This window comes from Ranitomeya imitator, chromosome 6 (genome assembly GCF_032444005.1).
Source record: "Ranitomeya imitator isolate aRanImi1 chromosome 6, aRanImi1.pri, whole genome shotgun sequence".
NCBI lineage: Eukaryota > Metazoa > Chordata > Amphibia > Anura > Dendrobatidae > Ranitomeya > Ranitomeya imitator.
Window position 1 is genome coordinate 72,931,899 of NC_091287.1, and position 14,135 is coordinate 72,946,033.

General features: G+C 41.7%; 1 protein-coding gene across 2 annotated transcripts in view; it reads left to right on the forward strand.

Moving 5' to 3' along the window:
• Positions 1–14,135, forward strand: part of XYLB (xylulokinase) — a 275,014-nt gene that overhangs the window by 40,474 nt on the left and 220,405 nt on the right. The window lies entirely within an intron of this gene.

Here is a 14,135-nt window from a genome sequence, read left to right on the forward strand (position 1 = left end):
AGAGATACCGTCAATATGAATGACCTGGGTACAGATTGTGTACTGGGTCCACACTCTGGGGCATGAAGTTATATAAAATCACAGATTTAAGTGTTATGAAATCGCAGACTACAGTATTCACTTGCACCCACTTGTATTATTAGTCAGATTTGTGCTATAATAGGCCCCCAGTAGGTGCAGGCATCTCTATCTGCTTCCATCCTCATGTTGTATTCTGTGGTTGGTATATAAAGCCTCAAGAGGGGAGAGAAGAATGGGCAAACAAGAATTTAAAGGAAATCTGTCAGTAAGATCAATTGCCCCCCACCCCACCAAAAAAAGTGTGTATGGACTTGCAGGTTTTTGAAATTTAAATCCATCAACACCTTTACATCTTCTATCTGCTGCTGCATTCCCGACAAATAAGCATTTTTTTTATTTAAATGCAAATCAAGCATTAAGTGCTCAAGCCTCAGCCTCACAAGGTTGTTTTCCCACCCAGCACTAGTCTCTTTAGCATGATTAATAGCTCACTGCCTAGGCCCCAGGCAAGGAAATCAGACAGACAGTGAGCTATCAAAATGCATAAAAATGAAGATGCTAATTTCCCCAGAATGCAGCAACAAAGAAAACATCTAAAAGTGTGAATGGATTTACATTTCAAGGACCTGCATGCCCATATAGGCAGTTGGGGGGAGGGGTGTTGATTTTACTGAAAGATTGCCTTTACATTTTCTATAGAACGTGTCTTTAAAACTTGGTGATGAGTCAAAAGGAGCAGAGGATTTGGAGCTATGTATCAGAAATTAAAGTTGTTGCCTCTATAAAAATTATCAAATTAATCAGCACTTAACATTGGACCAACTACAAAACTCCAGTGTTATTTACTCTGTCCTGCACCAGTTCCCTTTTAAACATCCCAATCTTGAAGAGAGTTTTTTATTTTCAGAAATCCCCTGTCTCCAGATGCAGATGGCTTAAAAAACAAACAAACTGTCCTTTACTCACTCTTCCCGGGTCCAGCACTGTGTCTCTGCTGCTACTTCTGGTGTCTGTGTCCGCAGTGATAACAATTTTGACAGCGCTGCAGCCAGTCGGTGAACTCAGTGGCTTGTGCCGTCAGTATGTGTTGTCCATGTGATGTCAGCGCTGCAGAGCACAACAGAAACTGAGCGCTGGACCAAATGAAGGTGAGTAAATCACTGTTTTTTTTTTTCTGTGCAAACAAACTATACCTATTGATAGGCAGGTGTTTTCTGAAAAGGGAAATCCCTTTTAAGTGTGTTCTGAAAAAACTCCAGGTTTCCAGATAGGTCTTTTCTTAATCTAAAAGGTGCTGAATCTCTCCTGATTGCCCCATGCAGAGGTCACACTATGTGATTTACAGTAGAGTAGCAATACTCCTCATCCCTTTTTTGAGAAGTAGTTTTAGTCAAGGAGGAGTCCACGATTTGTCATTTGTAATACACTGACCTACAAAATGTTAAGAGCTTGGTAAGGCGTTATCCGAGTGTGCTCGTGTGCTGAGTGTCTTCAGCGTGTTCGCAACTATGTTCGAGTCCCTGCGGCTGCACACTGCGACACATGCAAGGATTGCCTGTTTATTGCCTGCATGTGTTGTGACTGTTGATCAGCCTCGAGACATGCAGCCACGGGGACTCGAACATAGTTTTATAGCACGCGGAAGACACTGGGTTAGCACCCGAGCATGCTCAGATAACACCTTATCCGAGCACGTTCGCTCATCACTAATCTAATATATAAAGCTGAATGTGTGTGTGTATGTATGTATGTATGTCCGGGATTGGCATCTGCACCGTCGCAGCTACAGCCACAAAATTTTGCACAGTCACACGTCTGGACCCCCAGAGCATCATAGGCTATATTGTGAGGCGAAATTTTAACCCCGCGCGTTCCAATTCACCAAACAATTTTGCCCCTATCTACATAATGGGGAAAAAGTGAAAGGAAAAGTGTTGGAGGCAAATTGACAGCTGCCAGATGTGAACAAGGGGGACTTAAAGAGTGAGAGCGATGGCACCAAAGAGTATATACCGTTCAGTTGCTAAGGTGGGGCCCCGACATGGGATGCTCACCACACACGGGGATATGAACACACACACAAAATGCACCACACACTACCACGTGCTTGAACACATATACCACCCTCAGCGCACATTTCACCACACATACACCAACCTCGCCACATAAAAGTCGAAACACAAAAGTCGCCGCTCAAAACTCGCCACGCGCAAAACTCGCCACATGCAAAACTAGGCTCACACAAAACTCGCCACACGTGCAAAACTCACCTCATGGAAAACTCGCCACACGCAAAACTTGCACACGCGGAAAAATTGCCACGTGCACAAAAGTTGCAACACATGCAAAAGTTGCCTCACACAAAACTTGCACATACTCAAAACGTACCACACATAAAACTCGTCACGCGCAAAACTCGCCATGCGCACAACTTGCTGCACACAACTTGCTACACTAACCTGTCACATGCAACTCGACACACAAAAAGTTGCTACACGCATGTTGCCACACAAAACTCAATCTCACAAAAGTCGCTACATACATGTCGCCACATGCAACTCAACACACACAACTTGACACATGAAACTCGCCCTAAAACACACACAAGTCTGGTATTATCCTTCAAAAATAAAAATCTGATTAATAAGCAGACAAACTACAAGAGCAACAAATGTACCATATAGGAAATACGGCAGCTGTCAGTCATATGACCTGTCTATTATGTGTATGTGTGAGCTAATATATACTGCCAGGGAGGAGGGCTTTCTGTTGGCTGGGGATTTATCAGGCTGCCAATTTAGCTTACAAATACTGAGGTAAAAATACTGACCAAATAACGTGTGAACGCGGTCTAATACAGGAGGAGATGACATACAGGTACATACTATATACAGGGGAGATGACACACAGGTATGTACTATATACAGGAGGAGATGACACACAGGTATATACTATATACAGGGGAGATGACATACAGGTACATACTATATACAGGAGGAGATGACACACAGGTATATACTATATACAGGAGCAGATGACACACAGGTATATACTATATACAGGAGAGATGACACAGGTATATACTATATACAGGAGAAGATGACACACAGGTATATACTATATACAGGAGGAGATGACACACAGGTATATACTATATACAGGAGGAGATGACACACAGGTATATACTATATACAGGAGCAGATGACACACAGGTATATACTATATGCAGGAGCAGATGACACACAGATATAAACTATATACAGGAGGAGATGACATACAGGTATATACTATATACAGGAAGAGATGACACACGTATATACTATATACAGGAGGAGATGACACACACACACATATATACTATATACAGGGGAGATGACACAGGTATATACTATATACAGGAGGAGATGACATACAGGTATATACTATATATAGGAGGATATGACACAGGTATATACTATATGCAGGAGGAGATGACACATGGGTATATACAATATACAGGAGGACATGGCATACAGCAGGTATATACTATTTACAGGGGAGATGACATACAGGTATATACTATATACAAGAGAAGACATACAGGTGTATATTATATATAAGGGAGATGACAAACATGTATATACTGAGGTGAAAATGAGGGGTGTGAGGTGAAAATGAAAAGGTGTGAGTGCAAAATGAAAGGAGTGAGGGAAAATAGTGGAGTGATCGGAAAATGACAGATGTGAGGTCGAAATGACAAGTGTTAGGGGGGAATGAGAGGAGTGAGGGGGAAAATGAGAGGTGTAAGGGAGGAAATGAGAGGCATGATGGGAAAATAAGAGACGTGAGGTGCTATAACTAACCAAAAGAAAAATCCAGCTCACCATAGTGACGATCCCAGGAGGCTCGGAGCACGGAAACGCTGTGTCAAGGCGTGAAGAAACCAGAAAAAGAGAAAAGAATTCCAGCTCGACGAGGCAGTGAAAAGTAAAAACTTGGTACTTTATTCACTTCATGTAAGAAGCAGAGGATAAAACATCAGCACAATATAGATTAAAAACACTATCTACGCGTTTCAGGTGACAAAGCACCCTTAGTCATGATATCGTCGAGCTGGAATTCTTTTCTCTTTTTCTGCTATAACTAACCACAGATATTTACTATGCCCAGGCTTCAGCTAGTTACTATGTCATGGAGGTAAAGCAATCACTTGTGTATTCTGCCCTATGAAAACTGAACTTTTCAAGTCCTTATGACGAGTCTCCTGAATAATACAATACAGTTCATTGCTAATGTCAAAATTCAATTGGCTACCACACCTAGGTCAGCCTAGCTAAGGCCACATTTTCCAGCCACATGGCACCCGCTAGGGCTAGCCCACAACACAATAACACCAGACCGGCCAATCCAACCCCAGGAGGACCGTGGTCTTACCAGCGCCACATTAACCATAGCCAGGACTACACCACCGACCCTACCGACACCAGTCAGGGCAATAAAACCTACCTGTACATCAGCACCAATCAAGGCCACCAAACCAACCCACTGATCACAAGTAAATAGTGCGACCAATGAATGTGTAGTTTCCATGCACCTAAATGGATGAACCACACAGCAATGCGATTGGTCATAGTTAACTGCGTACACGGTCATACAACAGCTTGGAATCCATGAGGGTTAGGGTGAGAGTTGGGGTTGGGACTAGGGTAATAAAAGTAAAAAAAAGTGGAAAAAAACAAAAGTGAAAAATGTTAGAACAATGTACCGTATATCTTTTTAAAATAAATACATTTTATAAGATTCCAGTAAAAAAAAAATGAAAAATACTAGAGGGTAAACTGTAACTACATCAGTATTTTCTTATATTACAATATATGTGCTGGGGGGATAAAGGGACACAGAATACTTGCCTTACCCTGGGTACTGGCAAACAGTGCTGCACCACTCTCTGCAGAATATTTTGGCCCCATGTAAAAACAAATGTATTATTTATGACTGTTGTTATCACCTCTACTATTACCAAATGATAGCTGATAATACACTTACAGTTTCAGGTTGTTACATTTTCTCGAATAGTGACTTTTTACCATGTACATCTAGGTCTCTGAGATTTGTGAGACACTAACAAAATATAATCCACGCTATATATGCTGTGATGTTAATCATTATTATTTCTGTAGTGAGGAATATGAAATTGAGCGCCCCGTGACTATCACATAACTCACAGCACCGTACACATACATACGTGTGAGGAACGTTATGATCTCAGATGTGCACCATGGTGCACTTTTGGCACATACGCCAGGGCAATCTGCCAGTAAATATGCTGAATGTATTTACAGTTACACCCTTTTGGCACCGTCGGGCCACTTGGTGTGAACATAGCCTCACAGCCTTCTTTGTTTATGAAACTCCCTCTTCTGCAGTATGTGAACATAACCTTAGGCACTTGGCTGTATCATGGCTCTGCTAAACTCCGCTGTTGCGGCTCTATTCACTGAAATTGTCCTTCTCTTCTTAACTTTCTATTATATAGATGTATACGGGTCTTATTTATGCCTGTTTAGTGAAGAACATATCCAAACTATAAGCTCATAGAGAGATCTGCACTTTGCGTGCCTACAGCTACTTATCACAGAGCCATAGGGACTCCATGTCCCGCCGTACAGCATCTTCACTCTTCAACGTGCAAAAGTACTTTGGTTACAGTAACTTTTAAGTTTCTTCCATCCTGCAGAAATGTTATTTCCCATAATTTGTCAATTTAGAAATAATTAACCTTCACTTATGGATTCGCACCTTGTGTCTTTCCGTTGGGCATAGTGCTGTAGTCAGCTCTCACTAGCTAATATGGGCAGGTTTAGATTTGCTGAAGTGCAATTTCATAACCTTTATAATAATCGAGCAATACATTATAATTAATTACTTCTCCTTGCAACGTATAAGTATCCGGGACAGGATTTGGCTCATGAAAATGCAATTAGCCTAATTATTATTCCACTATGTAATGCGTTTCATTGCGTCAGTGCACCGTATAATTGCTAGATTTAAAGAAAACTCGAATGTTTAAGGACGTAGAATGTTATGGAGCTTGGAAATACTTTATTTTACCCATCGAGTACTAAATTCAGTTGCAGCCACTTGGTGCAGGGCACTATGGGGGCTCAGATGGTAGTTATACAGTAAGGGCAGGGGTAGAAGACCGTAGTTTTGCTCCGAGTGCAATCCTACAAAACATCGTATCGCAGTGTTATTTTATGGGTCCATGCACATGTTCCATTTATTTTTTTCTTCAGCTAAAGACAGTAAAAAAATGCTGCATGCTCGATTTGCATCTGATATTCGGATTGCAGTCAGCCATTTAAGTCTATGAGTCCGTGGAAAAATGCAGAATGCACTCCGAGACAGACTGACAGAATGGAGAACATGGAGAATTTTTTTTGCCATCTTCACCTCATCCGAGAAAATCTAATCAAACTCTGATCACAGTGTGATTTGCATTATGGTCCTGATTCTCTCAGGTTAGCGAATACAGGTCCTTCTCAAAAAATTAGCATATAGTGTTAAATTTCATTATTTACCATAATGTAATGATTACAATTAAACTTTCATATATTATAGATTCATTATCCACCAACTGAAATTTGTCAGGTCTTTTATTGTTTTAATACTGATGATTTTGGCATACAACTCCTGATAACCCAAAAAACCTGTCTCAATAAATTAGCATATCAAGAAAAGGTTCTCTAAACGACCTATTACCCTAATCTTCTGAATCAACTAATTAACTCTAAACACATGCAAAAGATACCTGAGGCTTTTATAAACTCCCTGCCTGGTTCATTACTCAAAACCCCCATCATGGGTAAGACTAGCGACCTGACAGATGTCAAGAAGGCCATCATTGACACCCTCAAGCAAGAGGGTAAGACCCAGAAAGAAATTTCTCAACAAATAGGCTGTTCCCAGAGTGCTGTATCAAGGCACCTCAATGGTAAGTCTGTTGGAAGGAAACAATGTGGCAGAAAACGCTGTACAACGAGAAGAGGAGACCGGACCCTGAGGAAGATTGTGGAGAAGGACCGATTCCAGACCTTGGGGAACCTGAGGAAGCAGTGGACTGAGTCTGGTGTGGAAACATCCAGAGCCACCGTGCACAGGCGTGTGCAGGAAATGGGCTACAGGTGCCGCATTCCCCAGGTAAAGCCACTTTTGAACCATAAACAGCGGCAGAGGCGCCTGACCTGGGCTACAGAGAAGCAGCACAGGACTGTTGCTAAGTGGTCCCAAGTACTTTTTTCTGATGAAAGCAAATTTTGCATGTCATTCGGAAATCAAGGTGCCAGAGTCTGGAGGAAGACTGGGGAGAAGGAAATGCCAAAATGCCTGAAGTCCAGTGTCAAGTACCCACAGTCAGTGATGGTGTGGGGTGCCATGTCAGCTGCTGGTGTTGGTCCACTGTGTTTCATCAAGGGCAGGGTCAATGCAGCTAGCTATCAGGAGATTTTGGAGCACTTCATGCTTCCATCGGCTGAAATGCTTTATGGAGATGAAGATTTCATTTTTCAGCACGACCTGGCACCTGCTCACAGTGCCAAAACCACTGGTAAATGGTTTACTGACCATGGTATTACTGTGCTCAATTGGCCTGCCAACTCTCCTGACCTGAACCCCATAGAGAATCTGTGGGATATTGTGAAGAGAAAGTTGAGAGACGCAAGACCCAACACTCTGGATGAGCTTAAGGCCGCTATTGAAGCATCCTGGGCCTCCATAACATCTCAGCAGTGTCACAGGCTGATTGCCTCCATGCCACGCCGCATTGAAGCAGTCATTTCTGCCAAAGGATTCCCGACCAAGTATTGAGTGCATAACTGAACATTATTATTTGATGGTTTTTTTGTTTGTTATTAAAAACACTTTTATTTGATTGGATGGGTGAAATATGCTAATTTATTGAGACAGGTTTTTTGGGTTATCAGGAGTTGTATGCCAAAATCATCAGTATTAAAACAATAAAAGACCTGACAAATTTCAGTTGGTGGATAATGAATCTATAATATATGAAAGTTTAATTGTAATCATTACATTATGGTAAATAATGAAATTTAACACTATATGCTATTTTTTTGAGAAGGACCTGTATATGGTTGTCTTTACCTACCCTTAGGCACGGTTCAATCGGAGGACTTAAACTTGTTTTTCAAGTCAAAACCTGGAGGATCCTAAAAAGTAGAAGTGAATCGAGCAGAATCACATATTTTCGTAGATCTTTGTTTCAAAATTGACCCTCTAAAATCTGTAATAACATACAGTATGCTAGAATCCTCAGTGACATACAGAGTAAAAAACTGCATCAGGTTGTAGGCACGATGCAGATTTGAAATTTGTGGCAGAGTTTTGCTACAGATTTCACCCATCGTCATACAACAGACTGATTTTGTTGCAGATTTCCAGGCTATTTCCTTTGTCCAACAGGGACTCAGCATGAAGTCCAGTATTCTCAAAGCCTCAAGGAGAAAGCTGGCGCCTAGCTCAGCAGGGGGTCAATCCTCCAAAGGTTGTGAGTGAAACTAGTTTCACATTTGCGTCTCTGTGCGCAGCATATCATCCGCAACAGCAAATGCATGATGGCAAAAAACCTGCTGCGTGTGCATGCGGTTTTTGCCTGCGTTTGCTTTTTTCTGCGCATACGTTTGATATTTCCAGGAGGGTGTGTCTCAATCAGTTCCTGGACATGTGCAGTCCAAAGTACGCAAGCGCATAGAATGCATGCGTGCGCAAGGACATGCGTACGCATGCATTCCCATAGACAGTAATGCAGTTTTTTTTAACGCACTCATCCGCATGCGCATGCCTGCGCATATTTGATGGATTTTTGACGCCTTCAAAATTGCAACATGTTGCGTTCGCTGCGCCCAGCCGCACACCGCGAAAAATCGCATGCGTGCGTAAAAGCATGCGAACGCGTGTCCATGCGTACATCATGTTAAATATATGTACGCATGACGCATGTGGATGTATGCGGATCAAAAGCTGCGCGAACAGATGCAAATGTGAAAGCAGCCTGACAGATCTCACACCTTGAGTCAGCCAGCTCAGAGCAGGACAAAGGCTTTCTTGCAATATAGAGTCATGCTGAATCTGCCAAAGAACATTCTAGAAACCTTCCATAAGGAGTTGTGGAGATACTATATGTCCTAGCCATATATCATGTCCATTTTTGAGATCTCCAGAACACACTGAACACCTCCCAGGGACTCGATGCATTCTAACACCCCAGGAAGGGGAGATATGTAGAATGGCCAGTAGGAGCCAGATAGCAAAGATATGTTTAGTCTCAACATGTAGCAGGGGCCAGGCTGGATCTGATGGCACCAAATCCAACTCCCTAGGACCATCTATTAAAGAGTTATATAACTCATCTTAGGTTTTGGAGTTTTTAGCTGCTAGGCAAGAGAAGGGGTTTTGGATTCAGCCCAGAGGGCAGGAGGGTAGTGACCCAAAGGGGATAATGGCTAGTGTAAGGCCATGTGGTTTCTCTCTCTCTGTTAGGCTACTTTCACACATCTGTTTTTTGCCGTAATGCAGGATCTGGCGAATTTTTGAAAAAACAGATCTGTTGCAAATTGTGAAAAACTGATGCGACGGATCCGACTAGCATATCCAGATAATTGGATTAAAATAAAATTGGAGCATGCTCAGTTTAAAAAAATGGAATCCGGCGCTGGAATCCGTCATTTTCCAGATCCGGCACCTTCTGGCTCTCAAAGGCTTCCATTCTAGCAAAAAGCCGGGTCCAGCGCTTCTGGCTTTTTCGCCGGAGACAAAAAACTTTACTGTGTAAGTTTTTTCCAGACGCCGGAAACAACGTTTCTGCCGGATCCAGCGAAAACTGGATGAAACGTAAGGTCATCCGACGCTAATACAAGTCTATGGGAAAAAACGGTCCCGGCGGCATCTTTCGCCGGATCCAGTTTTTTCAAAATTTGCCGGATTGAGCCTGACAGTGAAAGATGGATGTGTGAAAGTAGCCTTATGCATGCAGTCCACTTCAAAAGGGTTGTCACGTCAAGTAATGTGCTGTGAAGGACCTAGGAGCCAGCGGGCAGCCCATGCCCCCTGTGGCCCAACGCACACATGGTCGGACATCAACCTGGTAATTGACATGATCCATCTGCTTATTTCTTTTGTCCTACTACTATTGTATTTGCATATCTGACCATTGTATATGTATAACCATTGTATGTATATATATAGTGTATTGTCTAGTGTGCCCTTAACACTAGAAATCCCAGAAATTTCGAGCTCCAAAGGTTCCAAAGGTAGAAATGTTAAATGACCCCTCTCTGGGACTTCTAGTGTTAAGGTGATTAAATATATAATTTAACCTTGGGCTGCTCTTTTATCTCGATCCATGAATCCACATGTTTGTTTCTCTTTTTAACTTTCCGTGCTACCAGGGTTAGTTTCTAACCCGATATAATTCTGTTAACGGACTGGGTTTATATCTAACGAGGAACTGGTGGCAGTCTTTCTGGGCTGGCAACGATCTGTTTCACTAGTGGTAGTGAAAGGGGCCTGTCAGGGTTGTGCGCAAGTGTGGTGCCACGTCAGTGATTGTGTGAGCCACATCCTCTCACTCCCCGGGCCTCCCTGAGCCCGTGTGGACAGGGTGCGTTTGAGTAAAACATTCCCATGTAATAGCACAAAGTACATTATTTTCCCATTTAGTACTCCATAGTACATGGCCTTATCATCTCCCATCTAATAACAGCTCACCAATTAACCGCCAGCCCCCAGCAGTTGTCATTGTACCCACATGCTACTAATATGACCCTCACCCCATCTTCTCTTCTGCTCCTCTAGTTTCCTCTCATTATGGTCCTGGTTGAAGTGGGTGTGTGAGAGGTAGAGCAAATCTTTCTGCACCAGGACAGTATGTGGCACAAAGAAGCAGCAGGACTGTCATGGCGACACCTTTGCTAGTTACAAGGAAATAACGTTTAAACTAATGCCTCATTCAGACATCCATTTTTTTTTTTCTCATGAAAATTGATGGCCTCATTACCAGCATTGTGCTGCATCAGATTTTCATCCGTTTGGTCAGGGTGTCAGTTTTTACCATCACCATTTCATCAGTTTTTCTCATATGTAAAGAGAACTGATGGAGTTTCTCAAGCTTTTCTCTTGGGGAACAGTCAGTGAAAAACAGATGCGGCTTGGAAGCCATCAGCATGCTGGGCGAGATTTTCATGGACTGTTAGACTTGCATGGGCGAGCTCGAACTGTAAATCGATCTGCAAAGAAACATGTACATGTGAACAGACTCATATTGTATAATGGGCACGTGTTCTGTCCATGGAAAACCTGGGTATTATATGAACGTGACAATGGACGTCTGAATGAGGCCTTGGATTACACTCAACAAATGTGTTTTCAGTTCATGCTCTTGTCTGTGTAGACCATGGACAACACACGGACCAATGCTACTCAGTGTGTTAGTTCATATAAACGTATTTCCACAAGGGCCAACGTTCTGTGTAGAAAAATAAAATCGCAATATGTATTGGTCTCAAACATTTTTCAGGTCAGACTTGCTTACACATTTAAATAGGTGCACAAAAAAAGACAGATGCAATATGTCCGTATTGCATCCACTTCTAATGGATCCATGGCAAAGATTTGATAGAAAAATTAATTGTGCATTTAATATTTTTTTGTTACAATGTAAGAAAAAATAGATGACATACAGACCACCATAGAGCTAAAAAAGGACTTTTTTTTTCTTGATGAAAAATGGACGACTTTTCATAAACCTGTGCTGGGCAGTAAGCGGGATGGGACTGGGACTGAGGTGAATCCGTTGAAAAGCTTCGCCTCATTCTACGTAGGATGTAATATCAGATTATATTATGAGCTTTAGCATCTCACTGAAAGAGGATAGCAAGCTTGGAAATAAAGTGATTATCCCCCGGGGATCAGGTTATAAAGAGTTGTAATATAAAAGCATAGCCACGATTAGAGAGGACCTATCACCAGACCAAAAGTGGTCAGTTTTTGTTCTTGTTTTATTTCCACTTTTACACTGGGTTTTTTTTTTTTAGTTTTAAAAATTAATCCGCTATACAGTGTCAGAGATATGGACTTTTTAGCTAGTACTGATTTTTATGGTCTTTAAAAGGGGAGTTGTCTTAATTTTTTTACTGTATTAATACCCTGCCCTCCTTTGTAAAGACCATAAAAATTAGCAGTATAATAAAAGTCTCATATCCCTGAGTGGCAGATTTGTAAAAAAAAAAACAAAAAAACACCTCAACATTCAGGCGTAGCGGGAATAGAATAAGAGGAAAAACAGGTCACGTTTGACCTGGTAAAAGGTCCTCTGTAAGTCAAAGGATATGCTCAGATTTCTAAGACCATCTTCAATATTATTCTTAGATTTAGAACTATACATAGAGAAGTGTCCACTAAACATACCAGAGAACAGTAAATAATATAATTACGCTGGAAATATGTAACGCTGGAAATTTGGTACGTTTTGACTACGGTAATTATTTAGGCATTTAGATATACATCTGTATATTTTATTGAAGTAAAACATCAGTACATACTGTATTATAACTTGATTTTTTTTTCTAGACTTTCAATTACCATAGTTGAGTTATTATACGATTAAAGGGGATGTCCGATGAGCAAAGTACATTTTAATCTATTGATCTTGGAATAAAATTAAGTTCTACAATTGGATGTTTTTAAAAATAATGTTCCTGTGCTGAGATAATCTTATACATGTGTCCCTGCTGTGTACTGTGTAATGGCTGTGTCTGACTCTGCAGAGCTGCTTTAGTTCACTGCTTACTGAAAACAGGAATTCACAACTGCTGTTTTCTGAGGTAACATGCTTCCCTGCCTGTTTTATCATAGGAGTGGGTGTCTCTGCTGCGTCACCGATCCTGTGAGCTTATCATAAATCTAGTCAGTGACATAAAAGCTCAGTGGGCCACTCGAGCTCTTATATCACTGACTTGATTTATGATGAGTTCAAAGGGTTGGAGACAGCAGAAAACATTCACGCCTGTGATAAAACAAGCAGGGAAATGTGTCACCTCAGAAAGTAGCAACTGTGAGCCCTGCTGTTTTGTCTGTATACTTCCTTATCGTAAGTGACTTATGTTTCCCCTCTCGCCAGGAGGTGTGGTGTGTGCTGACCCATGAACTGGAGCAGATGCACATGGTTGCAAATAAAAGTACATAGCAGAGGCACCATTATAAGATCATCCCCACGCAGGAACTTTTTTTTTGTAAACATTAACTTATGGAACTTATTATTCTAAGATCTATTCATTAAAATGTACTTTGTTCGTGGGACATCCCATTTAACGCTCTAAACCAGGGGTGTCAAACTGCATTCCTCGAGGGCTGCAAACAGGTCATGTTTTCAGGATTTCCTTGTACTGCACAGGTGATAATTTAATCACCTACACACATAATGATTACAGCGCCTTGTGCAAAGCTAAGGAATTCTTGAAAACATGCATGGTTTGCGGCCCTCGAGGAATGCAGTTTGACACCCCTGCTCTAAACTATCAAATTGTAAAACAACTTAATTTCTATTAATACTTACACTACACACAAACGGCTATTCTTAGGAGTCAAATGAACGGAGACCCACACATTTCAACATTGTCTCTTGATTAATTCTGATATCTTTTAGATTGCACAAATCAACAATTCACCAGTCAAATTCTTCAAAAGTGTCAGCATTTTTTACACCAGAAAAGTTACTCTAGTCTCAGACTGGAGTAACATTTCTGTCGAGGCGCATGAATGCGCACACCACTGATAAGATGCTCCTAAGTCATTAAGGGGCGTTGGCCTCTAAATGAATTTGGCGCATTTTATTCCTGCACGCTCCTCATTCTGACTGATGTACAAACCGTTGTTGTCCACTACTTTTATATCTAAGATTTATATCTGATCAGTGGAGGCCCAACATCCGGCGCCAGCACCCATCAGCTTTTACCACTTCCAGCAATGTCTGGATGTAAACTGTGTTCGGAGTGGAGCCCCCGACTCTGTACACTGTTTAGTGGTCTCTGCCAGGTACTGCGCCTCGGCTCCCATTCTGGTCA